The sequence below is a fragment of the Tursiops truncatus genome, chromosome 8, assembly GCF_011762595.2.
Source record: "Tursiops truncatus isolate mTurTru1 chromosome 8, mTurTru1.mat.Y, whole genome shotgun sequence".
Classification (NCBI taxonomy): Eukaryota; Metazoa; Chordata; class Mammalia; order Artiodactyla; family Delphinidae; genus Tursiops; species Tursiops truncatus.
Genome location: NC_047041.1, coordinates 44568287 through 44588663, shown reverse-complemented (window position 1 = coordinate 44588663; position 20377 = coordinate 44568287). Strand labels below are relative to the sequence as shown.

The 20377-nt window shown below is 38.6% G+C and overlaps 1 long non-coding RNA gene across 1 annotated transcript in view; it reads left to right on the top strand.

Moving 5' to 3' along the window:
* Positions 1 to 1758: 1758 nt before the first annotated feature.
* The window catches only part of LOC141279255 (uncharacterized), a 45156-nt gene continuing 26537 nt past the window's right edge, over positions 1759 to 20377 (top strand). The window contains exons 1-2 of the long non-coding RNA XR_012333226.1: positions 1759 to 1824; positions 12525 to 12644. This is a non-coding gene — a long non-coding RNA (uncharacterized lncRNA). The remainder of the gene's footprint in view (positions 1825 to 12524; positions 12645 to 20377) is intronic.

The following is a 20377-nucleotide window of genomic DNA, read 5'->3' as shown; positions in this document are numbered from 1 at the left end:
TCCTATTAAATTTTGTTTGACTTCTCCTGTTCATCTGTCTCATGTCAATTTAATTATTAGACCAGAAAGAAGAACCTAGAAGAGTAAAGTTTCTTCCTCCCCGACAAAATTAAGGGCAGCCTTTTAGTTTGCAAATCTTAAAGGAGAGGTACTCAAGACCCATTCCGTTTGCCACGAATACTCTAATGATCAGATTCAAACTTGACTCCTCTCCCTTCCTTTCTACCATATCTGGTTAGTCACCAAGTCCTGTCACATCTCCCTCTTTGGGAGTATTTCAAAACTGTCCCAATTTCCATTTCTACTCTTGTCACTTTAGCTCAGACCCCTACTACCTCATTTCTGGACCATAACCTTAATATATCAACTAGTCTATCTTCTTCACATTTTTCCATTCGCCCTTGAGCACCTTGTTCAAAATTTAAATACTTCTTTTGTTGTTTCTTTTGTCTTCAGTGACTATGCACGATAAAGTTCAATTTTCTTATTCTAGCATACTAGGCCTCCCATAACGAAGCTCTTCCTATTTTATCTCTGCATGAACCTACTCAAACCTGAATGGTCTCTTCATTGTACCCAGAACATGTTTTACACATCTCCTCCCACCGTTCATTCTTTTGCCAAATATTTACTGAGGACCTTCTATGTAAGCTGTGTGTTAGATCGATCATGAGTATTTAGAAAAGGAAAGAATATGAAAAGACAAACTCCTGCCCTCAAGGAGCTCAGTTTCCTGGGATAAATAGATGAGCTATTTTATTAGAGAGTGAACATGCTGCATTAGGATAAGAATGAGATCCTGAAGGAGCTCAGGGGAGGGACACCCCTAGACTAAACGTCATACTTCCTTCTCTGGGTCACTTCTGTATCTATAGTTCAATACTTCCTGTATTATAATTTTAAATCTACTCTAATTTGTAATTATTCACCCCTGAAGTCAGAGATAGACTCTTACTTACCTCTGGCTCCTAAAAACCCAGTTCAGTGCCAGACCTCCACTCATCCACACACACAAGAGTGAGCAGTCCCTGATGACCTATTCTATGAGAGATGCCATGCTGAATGCTCTATTCACATTCTCCCAACTGACCTCCAAAATGCAGTAGGTATGATTAAAGTGTAATAGTACCTCTTTTTACACAGTGATATCAAATAACTCGTCCAACAATTATCAGGCGGAGGAGCCAGGATTAGAACCCCATCACTGTGATGCTAAAGCCCCTGCTCTTAATTGCTTCCAAATATTAACATATAAATGATTTACTGATGAAGGAATGAATGTTCCTCTTTCTACTTAGATGGTTCGTCTTCCTCTGGGACTTCAGAAAGCCTGGGAAGAGGTCAGACACATTCAAATATTGTTTTTCTTTTCCTTTGAAATGAGAGTTGTGGAAGTTGAAATGATAAGCCTGAAATTAGTCATCCCAGGGAAACCGCAATCTCCAGGCACATGCAAGGTGCTGGGACAGATAAGAAGTGTGATGAGAACTGAACGTTGATCCTGAAAGTGCTGGGAATGGAGCCCACACAGTTAGCTAGAAGGGATCACAGTATGTGTTTTGCTTTATGTCACCAATAAAATAATGGGACCAGGGGTGACACTTCCAGGGGAGGGAGACGGCTGCTTTCTGGGGGGGCACCCCTAGGGCCAATCTAGCTGCCTTACTTTGTCCTCTCTGCTGAGAGATGACTTCTCATTCTTCTCCAGCTACAAGCCATTAAAGAGACAGACTTACAGTGGAGGAAGCTTGTCTGTGTGGAAAATTGAGCTGCACTGGGTTTGGCAGGATTTGGTAGCTGTTTCTTGTCAGCCACTGTAACAAGGTAAGGGAATGCGGGCTGTGCAAATGAACAATGTCGGTCAGCTTGCTTCTGACCCCACACTCTCCCGAACACGTCCTTGGGCTCTGGAGAGGTTTTATAGACTTCAGGGTTTTTAAATCATCTGATGATCCTGGCTTAGCTGAAGCTAACCTTGAGGATATACCCGAGGTCAGAGCTATTCAGAGGGAGGAGCTGTGATGAAGTGGAAAGAACATGGAACCTGACTTCAGGTGCTGACCGTGGCTTGGCTTCTTAGCAGCTATGTGTACCTTTTTGAGTTTCAGCTTATTGTCTGTAAATGGAGATAAAATACCAGCCGAAGGTTATTTTGATATTTACATACAATTTTACTTGTGGAAGAGTCTAAAACATAAGATACTTCATAGTTTTTCTTGTCTTTAAATCCTCAGTTGAATACTCCTCCCACCCTCATACCCACCCCGGTGGATTTTCTTGGAGACTGGTCTCTGCTGACCTATAGAAACAAGTGATTAGGGGTATGATGCAAAAGCAAACAATTGTGTAATAGCGCCACAAACTATAAATGTATAATTATTTCTAGCCTCTTTCCTTGGCCACTAAGGGACATTCTGGCATTTTCTGCTCTTCTGGGATATGACTGGTCAAATTCCCCGTTACAGATCTAAAGATTTCCTGGAATTGACCAAATAATTAACAAATTTCCTCTCTTTCTTGTAACTCTTTAACTGCTATCTATTATACTTAAGTAAGTTACATTAAGAACTGAAATCTCATTCCAAGTTAATTAATGATATAAAGTACAGTAAGAGATGAGGATATGTAATGATTTCAAAATACTATGAGAACTGTCTCAGTCCCAAAATTATATTTGCTTTCTGTTTGGAAAACAGAGAGGGACTTGCTCATAGAATCTGCCTCAAGCTAGAGATTGCAACCTTATTTTATCACAGCCCACCGTCTGTGCTCTACGTGATATAATAAAAGACAGGACTGAGCTAGCCCCTAGGAGGCCTTGGTACAAGGTACTCACTGGGGGTGGAAGCAGCCTGGCAACTTGGTGAGCAGAGTGCAGGCTCCATTCTAGCCCTTCCTGGGTCAGTGCTCTTGTGTGAAACCTGGACCACTGTTCCTGATGGCCTGATTAATGGAATTACAGCACCCCCTCCTCCTTTAAAGCCTTTGTCTGCTGATATCAATAGAGTGATTGTAGACTGTGTGCACACCTCTATATGTCTTCTTCTAATATCAAATAACTATGAATTGAGAATTACTCAGAATTATAAAGAAAAAACATTGATTAAAGTATCAGTAAGATTTATTGAGTACCTACAATGTGCTAACCATTGAGACATGCTTTCAAAAATACTGTTTCATTTGATCCCACATTAGAGCTGGAGGAGGTTATTATTGTCCCTATTTTACAGCTGAAGAAATTGTGGTTCAGAGAAACAAATATCAGAGCCAAATTTTAACTTGAAGTCTTTTTATAGCATTATGCTGCCTTAAAACTTCCTATGTGTGTGACGTTGTCAAATTCCCCTTATCTCAAGGCTTCTCCCACATCACAGGGTGGGTTGGTATGTAGATTATTCCTCCAGGATAAATGTGACACTAAGCTGTACACTAAACTGAACAACAAGGCTGACAATAAACTGTACAACATGGCTTTAATTTGGATAACCTCCTCTTCTCTCTTCTTGACTGATTATACCTTCACTTCTCAGTGAAGTGAGCTGGTCGGAGAAAACACATGATGATCCATTTGACCTACCAGCATCCATTAGGCAATGTGCCTAATAAGAACTCTATTCATCTATTACTTTAATCATTCATTCAACACAAACATTTGTTGATATCTTATTTTGTTGTAGACTTGGCTGGGTATCATTCAGGGTTACGAAGATAAATGGGACTGAAATCAAGGATTTTGCTCAAGTAGGGAATACAATCATGTAAACAAATAATTATGATACTCATCCTTTAAAACTCTGCCAAAGTGTTTTCATCTCTAGAAGCCCTCCTGAGTTATCTTCAATACTTAGCGTTTGTGTTATCACGGCAAACTGGCAAACCATATGCAATGCTTTGTTACCGTTTAGCCATATAATATTGAAATTTTCTGGTTATATATGACTACCTGAATAATTTTTAGAAAAATTATAACCAGAACACAAAACATTTCTTCATTTTCCTCTCAGTATCCTGGGTTAGTAGGCAATACCGCCTTCCCCTCTTCCTCCTGTTTCTGGACCTGGTTCTGACTCAGCCTAATTATCAGGTTCATTTTCCTATGGGATTGTTTGCTTGTTGTCTCATATTATCAAACCACCATATAATTATTGGGCCATATCACGTTCTTGACAGCATTATATAATGAAAATAGCATAGGGTTGGCTCATCTGCACAATATGTAGTTTTATGAAATTGTACATACTTAAGTGGAGCTGATGATTCTTACCGTGAGTTTATCCTTAGATACAGCAGGGTAATAAGTGCAACAACTCTTAATTAAAGTCTGAACATGTATGTTTGAATCTCGCCTCTATCAGCTCGTCCACAAAATGGAAATTACACTAAAATTAAAATTATGCTTCTTTTTCCGTCTCAAAGTATATCTGTGTAAAACATATGAACAGATGAAAAAAGCCCTTTAATTTGCAAAGTAGTACAGTACATGAGGAACATACTTAGTAATTAAGTTCATGGGTTTTGGACTCAGAAAATGGGTTCAAATCCTGGTTCTGCCACTTGCTAGCTAAGTAATCCCAAGCAGGTTCCTTAATGTCTCTGTGCATTACTTTCCGTATCTATAAACATTCTTTAATCCACATCACAGGGTTCTTGTGAAGATGAAAATATAATAATGTATGGTGGTTGTAAAACATGTCTGCAAATTCTTTGACATACTCCCCATTGAGATGTGAGGTCTGTGTCCCTTACCTTGAATCTGGGTGAGCTTATGACCAACAGTGGAAGTGAGCTATGTAACTTCTGAAGTTAGGTTATAAAAGGTCTTGCAGCTTCTTCTTCGTTCCTGGAATACCAAGCAGCCGTGTAAGACTACTAAGGGCATGCTGGAGACATTACTTGTAGGAGCTCCACCAACAAGGTGACAGATATGTGAATGAGAAAACCATTCTGTAATTGAATCTTCCAGCCTCAACTTTTACAGTCCCCAGACATTCAACTTCCCATCAGCCATTCAAGTCTCCCTAGTTGAGGCTACAGGCATGGACAAGACTGCCCTATCCAAATTCCTGACCCACAGAATTCATGAGTGTAATAATGTGGTTGTTTTAGTCCACTAAATTTTGGGAGGCTCATTACACAACCATGATCCGAAGTTGGTTGAATTCACAGACGTGGAATCATGGATATCGAGGAACTGCAGATACAGAGGGCCGACTATAAGTTATACATGGATTTTATATGTGGAAGATTGGTGCCCCTAACCCCTGCGTTGGTCAAGGGTCAACTGTGTCTAGCACAGTGACTCGCCCATAACACTGAAAAAAAGGTGACTGTCTACCTCATTTTGCTGGTGTTATAAACATTTGTTGGTTATGGCTTCAGAATCCTCCCCATTCACTGCCATGCTTTCTTGCTCTCAAAGTACCCTGATAGTTCTTTAGGTTACCTAGCTCTCTCCCATCTCTAACAGCTGCTATGGACTGAATGTTTGTGTCCCCCGATATTCATATGTTGAAGCCATAATCGCCAATGTGATGGTATTTGGAGGTGGGGTCTTTGGGAAATAACTAGGTTTAGATAAGGTCATGAGGGTGAAGCTCCAGGATAGGATTAGTGCCCTTAAAAGAGAAATTTTGAGACCAGAACTCTCTCTCTTTCTACCGTGTGAAGATACAGCCAGAAGGCAGTCTGAAAACAAAGAAAAGGGCTCTCACCAGACCCTGAATCTGCTGGCACCTTGATCTTGAACTTCTCAACCTCCAGAACTGTGAGAAATAAATTCTTGTTGTTTAAGCCACTCAGTCTATGGTATTTTTTATCACAGTCCTTTTGCGCTGCTATAACAGAATATCACAGACTCAGTGACTTATAAATGAAGAAACTTATTTCCCACAGTTCTAGAAGCTAGGAAGTCCCAAGATCTGGTGGGGCCCGCTTCTTGGTTCATAGGTGGCTGTCTTTTTACTGTGACTTCACATGGCAGAAGGGACAAAGGAGGCCCCTGGGGTCTCTTTTAAAAGGGTACCAATCCCATTCATGAGGGCTCTATCCTCATGACTTAATCACCTCCCAAAGCTCCACCTCCAAATACCATCACATTGGGGGTTAAGATTTCAACATGTGATTTGGGGGGACAAAAACATTCAGCTTTTAGTACAGTCTGAGCTGACTAAGATGACAGCCATACAGATTTAGTGGAGAAGATCCTGCCCCCACTTCTGAAGGGAAGGGGATTTGAACAATATAAGCCAGTTACTGTAAACCCACTCCCTGGCAAGAGGGATTGTTTCTGAGATAGGCTTGAGACCTCATTAAGTTCTATCAGAAAGAATATGTTCCATAAGAATCAATTCAGGCCAACGAGGGCCAATAAATTCCAGGCCATGTGAAAAGTTACTGAAAATGTCTTCATTCCTTTTCTGAAAGGAAGGAAGTGAGGTATTTCACCTCAGTAAAGAAGAAAGGTTTAAGCTGCTGGCCTGGGTTAGGGATGTCAAGGGTAATGGTGGGTAGTACTAGAATGACGTTGGCAGCATGGAAGGCAGAGTAGAACTGGGAGAATTTGGGCTTTTGTAGACATGTTGACCACTGCATCAAGCCTTATTTGGAGCCTGTTTTCTAAATTGTTCAGTTATAGGACCCAATAATTTTTCTCTTCTGGTTTAAGCCATTTTGGGGTGAGTTTTTTCATCACTGTACTACAAAGGGTCCTTCTAATTTTGGTAGAGATGATTAGATAAGTTATCTTCAATGCTGCATTTTTGGCTGCTGTTTCTCAGCAAAGCTAACTTGGAGATGTAGCTGTCATGTTGTTTATGTAATCTTTACATTGGCAGTTCAAGTAGATAATGCAGAAGAGCATGTCCCTCTCAAATGGCCATGCAATAACTAGATTCATTATTTTTCCAGTTTTGAAATGCTTTTCACATCACCTATCAGCCACTAAAATTTCAAATCATTGTTAGTGTAGAATGAACCATGGAAACTAGTTATTTGAGCTATTTCTTTATAACCTTTTAAACATTCCTGAGAAATGGGAGCTATTTTTAGATATAGTTAAGTATACATTTGTCTGTATATGTGAGTGTACACATATACTTGTATGCACACAGGTATAACCATCCATAGAGATATATGGAAAGATACACATAAACCACTTTTCTTTCTGTGTATCATATTACAATTTTGGAAGTGCTTACATATCTATTATCTCATTTCATTCTTATAATAGCTTTAGATTGGTAGTCTTAATTTTATTATTTATGTTAGACTGGTACTAATTTCTATGCTTACAAAAATAAGATAAATGGTTTCACAGAGTTTATGTGACTGCCTAATGGTGCAGAAGTAGACTTTCTGCATCCAGAAAGACTGAGATGTACTTTTCCCTGTTTCTGCTGCCAAGTACAGCTAGAAACCCTAGACACAATATATAAAACAAACATAAGATGACTTTGAAAGACAGAGAGAAGAAGGTAAATAAGCTAGGCTTTTGAGGATCCAAGGAACAACATGGTGGTGAGTTCCTTGTGTTTTCTTTTTGCCTCATATATCCCAGACTGGGTGCTAGGGAAATCATCAACTCAGAAACAATAATCATTGTAGATTTTAAAAATGCCCCAAGAAAAACCCACTCTCTCTCACCACAGGACTAGGAGAGAAGCCTAGCAAGTCTTAGATAGCCTATCTAGAACTTTTCAGTAATAACCATGTTACTCTGGCCAAATACCATGGAAAAAACTGAGATCCCACCTCCAACCCCAGCTATTAATGAACATATGCAAAGTCCATGAACATATGCAAAGTCCGGACTTCCACAATTGACAAGCTGTAATGATGTACCCCAACCGCACTGGCAAGGTGTTGTCAGCAAGCCCTACTGGGGAGCTGATACGTTCATCCTTTCTGGGTATAATGAGCCTCCTGCTCTACCTTGTTGCCAGTGGAGACCATGTAGGGAGCTGGACTTCCACATCCACCTAAGAGTAATGAGGATCTCCTCCCCCTCCCTGCTAGGGTGGTATCAGAGGAGGCATGGTGAAGAGTTAAGACTTAACCATTTCCCAGCAGTAATGAGGCCATCTCTCTGTAGAGTGGGTAGAGGCCAGGTGGACAGTAATAACAATACCACTACTCCTCTCAGCCATAATTGTATCACAGAGTTCTAGTTGAGACCATGAAGTTCCATCCATGCCCAAAGGTAATGAGATGCCTCTTTCTTCTGTGAGTGTCAACAGAAACCAAGTGGAGAACCTAGACTTCCACCTCAATCTGGCAGAAACAAGGCTGTGAACCCTTCCCCTGCTGATGCAGTGTCAAATGAGGCCTACTAAAACAAAGTTTAAATAAGATTCAGTGTCTCATAATATAGTACCTAAAATGTCTAGGTTTCAATAGAAAATCAGTTATCATACAGAGAACCAAAAAAAAAACCTCAACTTGAATAAGAAAAGACATTAATAGACATTAAGACTGAGGTAAGGTAGATGTTAGAACTATCTGACAAGGATTTTAAAGCAGCCATGATAAAAAAAAATTCTTCCGTGAACAATTATGTATATATTTGAAACAAATGAACAAAACAGAAAGTTCCAGAAAGGAAACATATAAAAATAAACAAATGGAAATTTTAAAACTGAAAGATACAATAACTAAAACAGAAAACTCAGTAGATAGACTCAACAGAGGATTGAAGGGGGCAGAGTGAAATGGCATAACATTCTTCCAGATGAAAACAAAGAACTGCCAACTTCGAATTTTATACCCAGCAAAAATATCCTTCAAAAGTGAAGAAAAAATAAGGATGGTTTCAGATAAAGGAAAACTAGGAAAATCTGTCACCAGCAGTCCTACCATAAAAGGATGGCTAGAGGAAGTTTTCTATATGGAAAAGAAATGATAAAAGCAGGAATCCTGGAACATCAGGAATGAAGAAAAAACATAATATAAAGAGTAAAAATATGTGGGTAAATGTGATAGAATTTTCTTCTCTTGAGTTTCTAAATTATGCTTGACAGTTGATGCTAAAATTATAATACTGATGCAGTTATTGATGTTTATAGAAGAAATATTTAAGACAAATTATAAGTGGAGGAGGGTAAAGGAACATAAATGGAGGTGTGGTTTCTGTACTTCACTGAACTGATGAAATGTCACCAGCAGACTGTGATATGTTTTGTAGGTACAATACCTGGAGCAACCATTAAAAAGCTATGTGAAGAGATATACTCCAAAACACTATAGATATATCAAAATGGAAATCTAGATATTCATATAACCCACAGGAAAGCAGGGGGGAAAAAAACTGAAAATGAACAAACAGAAAACAAAACAAAAATACAATGGATTCCATTTATATGATATTCTTAAATGACAACATTTTAGAGCATTTTAGAGCTGAGAACAAATTATGGTTGCCAGGGTTTGGGGATGGTGGGAAGGAATGACTATAAAGGAATAGCATGAGGGAAGTCTTAGTGGTGATGGAATAGCTCTCTATCTTGACTGAAGTGATAGTTACACAAATCTACAAATGTGATAAAATGGCCATGACACCATTAGGGGAAACCAGGTGAAGGGTGCATGGGACCTCTTTGGACAATCTTGTAATTTCATGTTAATCTCTCTTTATTTCAAAATAAAAAAGGTTTTTTAAAATGTAGTAATTTTTTAACATAAAATGCTTTACCTCAAATTTTTAAAAATGTAGTAAATATTAGAACCAAAATAAGACATTGTACCTCTTGAGTCCTAGCCCAGCTCTCCTTCCTTGTATTACGTGGCTATTGAAACAGCCAAAAATGAAACATTAGGGATATATGGCAAGTACTATATACCTTAAATGATACTTCTTTTTTTCAGTTACCTGAAATATCTGTCAACACTCCTTTCCTTATTACATCTACAGTTGCAATGTCAGAGATCACTTGGTCTCATATTCTTTAAGATGTTCCTAACTCCACCAACCCTACATTGTCATTCAGAATTTCTCTCAAATTTCCCCCACACTATTTAACATGATCATATGCGGTCTAGTGCAGGGGTCCCCAACCCACAGGCCGTGGACCTGTACCAGTCTGCGGCCTGTTAGGAACTGGGTCACACAGCAGGAAGTGAGCAGTGGGCAATCAAGCAAAGTTTCATCTGCTGCTCCCCATCACTCCCCATCACTCACATTACCACCTGAACCATACCCCCACTCCCACCCTGGACGGTGGAAAAATTGTCTTCCGTGAAACTTGTCCCTGGTGCCAAAAAGGAAGGTTTGGGACGGCTGTTCTAGTGATTTTCACTGTATCATATTTGCTAGCCCTTTTTACCTAACCAGTTTATAAGCTCCTATAGATCAGTCACAAGTGTTCTATTTTTTTTCCTTTCTGTACACCTGGCTCAGAGATACTTGTGAAATTCTTTACAGGCTGAGGGAATAATGGTCAGGTGCATTCATTAGAAAGCTGTTTGTAAAATTTTTAAAAGTTTACAAATTCTTCTCAACATTGACTTAAATGGCATTCCAGAAACAAATTTCCTAAGGAATTTTCAAATGTTTACCCCAAGCAGTATCTATTTTCTATTGCCAAAATTTTAGCCACACCTTTCAGCACATCTCTTTATGTTGCAATAAGTGAAAATCCAATTCAAACTGGCTTAAACAATAAAGGGAATTCATTGGTGAAGGTAACTGAAAGTTTAGGGATCTTTCCATAGAAGCCTAATCTAACGGCCAATGATGCTCATGAGAATCTTACTAACTGATCTCTGAATATCAGGTTCTGCCACTGGTTTCACACAGTGCCCTTGTCACTCCAGGCTCTCCCCTAATTATGCAAAACGGCTGCTACAGTTCCATTCCTGATACTTGTACAGCACACTCTCCATGGAAAGAGAGCTTTCAGAGTGAGGAATCTGTTCTTTCTCAGGTTACCCAGCAAAAGTCACTCTGCATTTCTTTGACCATGCCTGACTACTGTGCCTAGTCCCCAAATAGCTGGGGGGATTAAACACACAATTAGTTTTAGCAAACATGAACCACTCCTGGATCTGGTGGGAATAAACAGGACCCAAATTAAGTGGCAGAGAATGTGTGAGTAAGGATTCCTCCAATGCAAACTCTGGACACTGTTGATAGATGAAAGGAAATGTGGATGCTGAGAATGTAACCAACAATGTCCACAGCATAAACATTGGGGGAAAGCAGAGATAGTAACTGGGGAGAACTTCAGAATCCCTTTCTTTTGGAGCTTGGCCAAGAGTTAGTTAAAAAAATAGTTTCATATCTGACTTTGTGCTGTGTTGCATTGGTCAAACAATTTCTGTGAGTTTCATCTTTAAAAATTTATTTAGGTAGAGATAATGCTGCTTTACGCCGTGATACAGAGGATCAAATGAAATAATGATTCCAGAAGTGCTTTAAAATCTATAATTAATGTTGAATAAAGATAAGGTGAATGTGTATCTTTCACATGTATGCATGCATATTGGTACATTTATATACATTTTATACTATTTGTTGTTTTCTGTTTCTCAAAGTCCTCTTTATTAAAATCTCTATATGTTTTTAAACTCCAAAAATAATGTTAGTGGAAAAACATGTACCATTTTCTCTTCAGCTACAAGTGCAGAACAAGTTTATCATTTGTCAGTCTAGAAAGGTACTTGCAGGGATGGATATCTGTGAGATCTTTCACTTGTGCTATCTCAATAAATTATCCCCCCAATTCCATGAGGTAAGTGTTATTGACCCAGCTTTCACACATCCAGAAACTAAGATGAAATATCTCATCACACATTAGTAAACAGCAGATCAGATTCAAAACCCAAGTCAGCCTGACACCAAGTCTCTACTCTTTCAAAACAGAATGGATTTGTTGCAAGGAAATCTAAGTTTCCCCCAGAGTAGAAGAATATTTGAGTTTTAAACAAATATCCCCTTCAAATGCAGACTGTCTAAAGGGATATTTTCAGTGTCTTTAGCTCTTGAATAGCCGTTCATATGTCTAGTATTTAAGATTTCAGAGTTCAGCCTAATCATCTTGCCATCTGCTCTGAAATGACAAGCCCATCTGTCAAGATATTCAAGACAGTATGAGATTCCATTTATTCTATGAGAAGACAATGACTTTTGAAAAACCAAATTTGAATGTGTCTGATTACAACATTGTGTTATGCTTAAGAAATTGCGAAGCTAGTTCCATATAGTTGAACGATAGCTGAAGATCCAGCATTGATAAGGTGATGATGAGGCAAACAAATTGGGAAAATCCAGACTGCCAGAAGATGATTTGGGGATTTTTCAGATCTGGTATGATGGCCACTATCTTAATTATTCCTTAATTATTATGTTCAATAATACACATTCTCAAGAAGTTTTGGAAGTAATATTCTTATAGAGCATCTCACAAAGTGCTTTCAATACCATTACTCTCATCTACTCTTCATTTAATAGAAATATACATTATTATTCTTACCTTTATTTTATTCTAGCTATTCTATATATATATATATATATATATTTTTTTTTTTTTTAGAAATAACCAAGCCATATTCTAAGTGGAGTTGCCAGTCACATGCTTCTAAAAGGCAAACACATGGACTACGGGAGTGTCCTGTCTGGGGACCAAACAAGAGATACTACACAGGAATAACAGGTGATGCCACTACATCCTTCTTTTTTTTTTTTTTGAATTTTATTTTTTTATACACAAGGTTCTTATTAGTAATCCATTTTATACATCAGTGTATACATGTCAATCCCAATCTCCCAAGTCATCATACCACCACCCACCCTGCCACTGCCTTCCCCCCTTGGTGTCCATATGTTTGTTCTCTACGTCTGTGTCTCAATTTCTGCCCTGCAAACCAGTTCATCTGTACCATTTTTCCAGGTTCCACATATATGTGTAAATATACGATACTTGTTTTTCTCTTTCTGACTTACTTCACTCTGTATGAGTCTCTATCTAGATCCACCCACGTCTCTACAAATGACCCAATTTCGTTCCTTTTTATGGCTGAGTAATATACCATTGTATATATGTACCACATCTTCTTTATCCATTTGTCTGTCAATGGACATTTACGTTGCTTCCATGACCTGGCTATTGTAAATAGTGCTGCAATGAACATTGGGGTGCATGTGTCTTTTTGAATTATGGTTTTCTCTGGGTATATGCCCAGTAGTGGGATTGCTGGGTCATATGGTAATTCTATTTTTAGTTTTTTAAGGAACCTCCATACTGTTCTCCATAGTGGCTGTATCAATTTACATTCCCATCAACAGTGCACAAGGTTTCCCTTTTCTCCACACCCTCTCCAGCATTTGTTGTTTGTAGATTTTCTGATGATGCCCATTCTAACTGGGGTGAGGTGATAGTTCATTGTAGTTTTGATTTGCATTTCTCTAATAATTAGTGATGTTGAGCAGCTTTTCATGTACTTCCTGGCCATCTGTATGTCTTCTGTGGAGAAATGTGTATTTAGGTCTTCTGCCCATTTTTGGATTGGGTTTTTTTTTAAAGAATTTATTTATTTATTTTTGGCTGTGTTGGGTCTTTGTTTCTGTGAGAGGGCTTTCTCTAGTTGTGGTGAGCGGGGTCCACTCTTCATTGCGGTGCGTGGTCCTCTCTCACTGTCGCGGCCTTCTCTTGTTGCGGAGCACAGGCTCCAGACGCACAGGCTCAGTAGCTGTGGCTCACGGGCTTAGTTGCTCCGCGGCATGTGGGATTTTCCCAGACCAGGGCTTGAACCTATGTCCCCTGCATTGGCAGGCAGATTCTCAACCACTGTGCCACCAGGGAAGCCTGGGTTGTTTGTTTTTTTAATATTGAGCTGCATGAGCTGTTTATATATTTTGGAGATCAATCCTTTGTCCGTTGATTCATTTGCAAATATTCTCTCCCATTCTGAGGGTTAACTTTTAGTCTTGTTTATGGTTTCTTTGCTGTGCAAAAGCTTTTAAGTTTCATTGGGTACCCTTTGATTATTGTTGTTTTTATTTCCATTACTCTAGGAGGTGGATCAAAAAAGATCTTCCTGTGATTTATGTCAAAGAGTGTTCTTCCTATGTTTTCCTCTAAGAGTTTTATAGTGTCCGTAGTTACATTTAGGTCTCAAGTCCATTGTGAGTTTATTTTTGTGTATGGAGTTAGGGAGTGTTCTAATTTCTTTCTTTTACATGTAGCTGTCCACTTTTCCCAGCACCACTTATTGAAGAGGGTGACTTTTCTCCATTGTATATCCTTGACTCCTTTGTCATAGATTAGTTGACCATAGGTGCATGGGTTTATCTCCGGGCTTTCTATCTTGTTCCATTGATCTATATTTCTGTTTTTGTGACATTACCATTATTGTCTTGATTACTGTAGCTTTGTACTGTAGTCTTAAGTCACGGAGTCTGATTCCTCCAGCTCCAATTTTTCCCTCAAGACTGCTTTGGCTATTCGGTGTCTTTTGTGTCTCCATACAAATTTTAAGATTTTTTGTTCTAGTACTGTGAAAATTGCCATTGGTAATTTGAGAGGGATTGCACTGAATTTGTAGATTGCTTTGGGGAGGATAGTCACTTTCACAATATTGATTCTTCCAATCCAAGAACATGGTAGATCTCTCCATCTGTTTGTATCATCTTTAATTTCTTTCATCAGTGTCTTATAGTTTTCTGCATACAGGTATTTTGTCTCCCTAGGTAGGTTTATTCCTAGGTATTTTATTCTTTTTCTTGCAATGGTAAATGGGAGTGCTTCCTGAATTTCTCTTTCAGATTTTTCATCATTATTGTATGGGAATGCAAGTGATTTCTGTGCATTAATTTTGTTTCCTGCAACTTTACAAAATTCATTGATTAGTTCTAATGGTTTTCTGGTGGTATCTTTAGGATTCTCTATGTATAGTATCATGTCATCTGCAAACAGTGACAGTTTTACTTCTTCTTTTCCAATTTGTATTCCTTTATTTCTTTTTCTTCTTTGATTGCCATGGCTAGGACTTCCAAAACTATGTTAAATAATAGTGATGAGAGTGGGCATCCTTGTCTTGTTTCTGATCTTAGAGGAATGCTTTCACTTTTTCACCATTGAGAATGATGTTTGCTGTGGGCTTGTCATATATGGGCTTTATTATGTTGAGGTAGGTTCCTTCTATGCCCACTTTCTGGAGAGCTTTTATCATAAATGGGTGTTGAATTTTGTCAAAAGCTTATTCTGCATCTATTGAGATGATCATATGGCTTTTATTCTTCAATTTGTTAATATGGTGTATCACATTGATTGATGTGCATATTGAAAAATCCGTGCTTTTCTGGGATAAATGCCACTTCATCATGGTGTGTGATCCTGTTAATGTGTTGTTGGATTCCGTTTGCTAGTATTTTGCTGAGGATTTTTGCATCTATATTCAGCAGTGATACTGGTATATAATTTTCTTTTTTTGTAGTATCTCTGTCTGGTTTTGGTATCAGCGTGATGGTGGTCTCATAGAATGATTTTGAGAGTGTTCCTTCCCCTGCAATTTTTTGGAAGAGTTTGAGAAGGACGGGTGTTAGCTCCTCTCTAAATGTTTGCTAGAATTCACCTGTGAAGCCATCTGGTCCTGGGCTTTTGTTTGTTGGAAGATTTTTAATCACAGTTTCAATTTCATTACTTGTGATTGGTCTGTTCATATTTTCTATTCCTTCCGGGTTCAGTCTTGAAAGGTTTACCTTTCTAAGAATTTGTCCACTTCCTCCAGGTTGTCCATTTTATTGGCATAGAGTTGCTTGTAGTAATCTCTTAGGATGCTTTGTATTTCTGCGGTGTCTGTTGTAACTTCTCCTTTTTCATTTCTAATTTTATTGATTTGAGTCATCTCCCTCTTTTTCTTGATGAGTCTGGCTAATGGTTTATCAATTTTGTTTATCTTCTCAAAGAATCAGCTTTTAGTTTTATTGATCTTTGCTATTGTTTTCTTTGTTTTTATTTATTTCTGCTCTGATCTTTATGATTTCTTTCCTTCTGCTAACTTTGGGATTTGTTTGTTTTTCTTTCTCTAGTTCCTTTAGGTGTAAGGTTAGATTGTTTATTTGAGATTTTTCTTGTTTCCTGAGGTAGGCTTATATAGCTATAAACTTCCCTCTTAGAACTGCTTTTGCTGCATCACGTAGGTTTTGGATCGTCGTGTTTTCATTGTCATTTCCCTCTAGGTATTTTTTTATTTCCTCTTTGATTTCTTCAGTGATCTCTCGTTTATTTAGTAACGTATTGTTTAGCCTCCATGTGTTTGTGTTTTTTACGTTTTTTTCCCTGTAATTGATTTCTAACCTCATAGCATTGTGGTCAGAAGAGATGCTTGATATGATTTCAATTTTCTTAAATTTACTGAGGCTTGATTTGTGACCCAAGATGTGACCTATCCTGGAGAATATTCTGTGCGCACTTGAGAAGAAAGTGTAATCTGTTTTTGGATGGAATGTCCTATAACTATCAATTAAATCTATCTGGTCTATTGTGTCATTTAAAGCTTGTGTTTCCTTATTAATTTTGTGCCTGGATGATCTTTCTATTGGTGTGAGGTGTTAAAGTCCCCCACTATTACTGTGTTACTGTCAACTTCCTCTTTTATCACTGTTAGCAGTTGCCTTATGTATTGAGGTGCTCCTGTGTTGGGTGCATATATATTTAAAACTGTTCTACCTTGGGCTTCCCTGGTGGCACAGTGGTTGAGAGCCTGCCTGCCAATGCAAAGGAAATGGGTTCGTGCCCCGGTCCGGGAAGATCCCACATGCCGCGGAGCAGCTAGGCCCGTGAACCATGGCTGCTGAGCCTGCGTGTCCGGAGCCTGTGCTCCGCAATGGGAGAGGCCACAACAGTGAGAGGCCTGCGTACCACAAAAAAAAACCCAAAACTGTTCTATCTTCTTCTTGCATTGATCCCTTGATCATTATGTAGTGTCCTTCCTTGTCTCTTGTAACATTCTTTATTTTAATATTTATTTTATCTGATATGAGTATTTGTATTCCAGCTTTCTTTTGATTTCCATTTGCACGGAATATCTTTTTCCATACCCTCACTTTCAGTCTGTATGTGTCCCTAGGTCTGAAGTGGGTCTCTTGTAGACAACATATATATGGGTCTTGTTTTTGTACCCATTCAGCAAGCCTGTGTCTTTTGGTTGGAGCATTTAATCCATTCACGTTTAAGGTAATTATCGATATGTATGTTCCTGTTACCATTTTCTTAATTGTTTTGGGTTTGCTTTTGTAGGTCCTTTTCTTCCTTGTGTTTCCCACTTAGAGAAGTTCCTTTAGCATTTGTTGTAGAGCTGGTTTGGTGGTGCTAAAATCTCTTAGCTTTTCCTTGTCTGTAAAGCTTTTGATTTCTCCATGAAATCTGAATGAAATTCTTGCCAGGTAGAGAATCTTGGTTGTAGGTTCTTCCCTTTCATCACTTTAAGTATATCATTCCACTCCTTTCTGGCTTCTAGAGTTTCTGCTGAGAAATCAGCTGTTAACCTTATGGGAGTTCCCTTGCATGTTATTTGTCATTTTTCCCTTGCTGCTTTCAATAATTTTTCTTTGTCTTATTTTCTGCCAGTTCGATTACTGTGTGTCTCAGCATGTTTCTCCTTGGGTTTATCCTATACAGGACTCTCTGCACTTCCTGGACTTGGTTGGCTATTTCCTTTCCCATGTTAGGAAGTTTTCGACTATAATCTCTTCAAATATTTTCTCGGGTCCTTTCTCTCTCTCTTTTCCTTCTGGGACCCCTATAATGTGAATGTTTTTACGTTTAATGTTGTACCAGAGGTCTCTTAGACTGTCTTCATTTCTTTTCATTCTTTTTTCTTTATTCTGTTCCACAGCAGTGAATTCCACCATTCTGTCTTCCAGGTCACTTATCCGTTCTTCTGCCTCAGTTATTCTGCTATTGATTTCTTCTAGCGCAGTTTTCATTTCAGTTATTGTATTGTTCATCTTTGTTTGTTTGTTCTTTAATTCTTCTAGGTCTTTGATAAACATTTCTTGCATTTTCTTGATCTTTGCCTCCATTCTTTTTCCAAGGTCCTGGATCATCTTCACTATCATTATTTTGAATTCTTTTTCTGGAAGGTTGCCTATCTCCACTTCATTTAGTTGTTTTCCTGGGGTTTCATCTTGTTCCTTCATCTGGTACATAGCCCTCTGCCTTTTCATCTTGTCTATCTTTCTGTGAATGTGGGTTTTGTTCTATAGGCTGCAGGATTGTAATTCTTCTTGCTTCTGCTGTCTTCTTGCTTCTGTAGTTCTTCTTGCTTCTGTTCTTCTTGCTTCTACTGTCTTCCCTCTGGTGGATGAGGCTATCTAAGAGGCTTGTGCAAATTTCCTGATGGGAGGGACTAGTGGTGGGTAGCATCCTTCTTTCTTTCCTTCTTTCTTTTTTTTTTTGTTAAATTAGTTTAAACCAACAGGCCCTTGGGTTTTAACATGAGGTAACTCATGGTTGTGTTTCTGGCAACATTGGTAGACATTATCCTCTCTTTACTTCAATCTTACTTTATTTTAGTTAACTCTAGTGTCATCTAGATTCCAACAGCAGATTAAAATTCCCCCAAACAAATACTTTCTCAATTTTCAAGACAAATTAAGTCCATTAATTTCCTCTCCCCCCATTCCCCCTTATTCTGTACCATTTCAACCTTGTGTTGCCTGCTTCATCAATTCTGGTTTATTTCTGCAGCTGCTGAATGCACTTCTCAAATTAGAACTGGCACCTCCAAAGATCTAACATTCCCATCCTAAAGCACTTCTTTACAAATTTCCAGAGGGCCAATAGGACACAGTAACATGTCATAAGAGAAGCCTACATATACCACATTTAAGAAATTGCCAGAATCTAGGCACATATTACTATTACCAACTTAGACCATTATTAAGATTTTATGTCAGTGCAAGAAATTAATAGATAAAAATCACAGGAAAAAGAAAAAGGGAAAATCTCCCATGTTTGGGTTTTCCAGTCCATTTGTATCTATATCTCAGAAGGGTTACCTACACTGTCATGTGTACCTCTCCCACCTTACTGAAGGCCAAGGTGGTGCTAAAAGCCCATGATGTTGCTTTTGGCACTTGCCTACCTGGTGTTTTGAGAGGCATAGTTTAGAAGATTGCTTAGAGTCTTGCTTCTCTCTGGTCTATCCTTAGCAACAATAGTCTAATATGGAAATTTCACTGGATAGTTTCTCTTTCTTTAACAGAGCTTTGCTGGCTCCCCTTCATCAACATGGTGAAATGGGAGGACATTCTGCTGGAGTGTTCTGCCTTTGTATCTCTCTCCAACATCGTTTTGCATCTCTTCTTGCTCTCAGGCTATGTTCAAGCAACACTGGCGTGTGGGTTCCTGCACACAGTTCATGTCTTAGTCCTGCTTAAAATCTTCCAATGGCTGCCCACAGAACTGAAAGTATATACAACCTGAACTTATTCTGTGTTCCAGACCCTGTATGATCTGGCCACTGCCAACCTCTCCAGCCTCATCTTTTACTGCTTTCTGCCTGTCCATTATTTTAATTATGCACCTTTTGTGGCCAAGCTCTTTCTTTCTTCAAAGCTTTTATACATGCCATTCTGTATACCTGGAACAGTCTTTTTGTCCTCCTTCACATGGCTGATGCCTCTCATCATTTAGATCTCAGCATAAATATCACCATCTCAGAGAGGCCTTCCATGGCCACTCTATTCAATGTAATAATCCTTTATAAAGGAATCAAATTATTTTACTCATTAGAGTCTACCAGAGCATCACATTTTTCTTTAATAAATCAAGTAAAATTTCTTCCCAAGATTCTTCTAGTTTCTCTCTGAAGTCTTTGCTAACCACCCAGATGAAACTGATTTTTTTCAATTACATCCTGATGGCATAGTGTACGTAGGTAAGTGTATTGCATTTAATTTTTTATATGACTGTCTGTCCCACCAGTCTTTGAGATTCCTGAAGGCTATGTCTCACACATTTTTGTATTTCCAGGACTTGAAAAAACACTAAGTTCTCAATCAGTAATGGCTGAATACAGTGAACAAATGAATTCACAGTTTGACTTCATGTTTGACTAACTTGGGATTTCAGGGCACCAAATATGTGTTAGTGTACAGGTTCATGGTCAAAGTATTGGGCAATGTTATAGGATTTAGTTTAGCAGACAAATCTGTCTTATGTTCATCTTTCTTCTTTTCCTACCCCAACTCTTGCAAAAATACCTCGGGACAGGAAACTTCTTTCTCAGTCCCTGTGTGCGGCGGAAAAATGTCCTGGGTACTAAGCAGATTCACTGTGTCCCGCATACCCAGACAGACCTGCTATCCTTTACTAGAAGCCTTATCTCTCACTCTTCTATCTGCATAAGGCAGTATTTAGGTTATCTCAGCCCTTGCCTC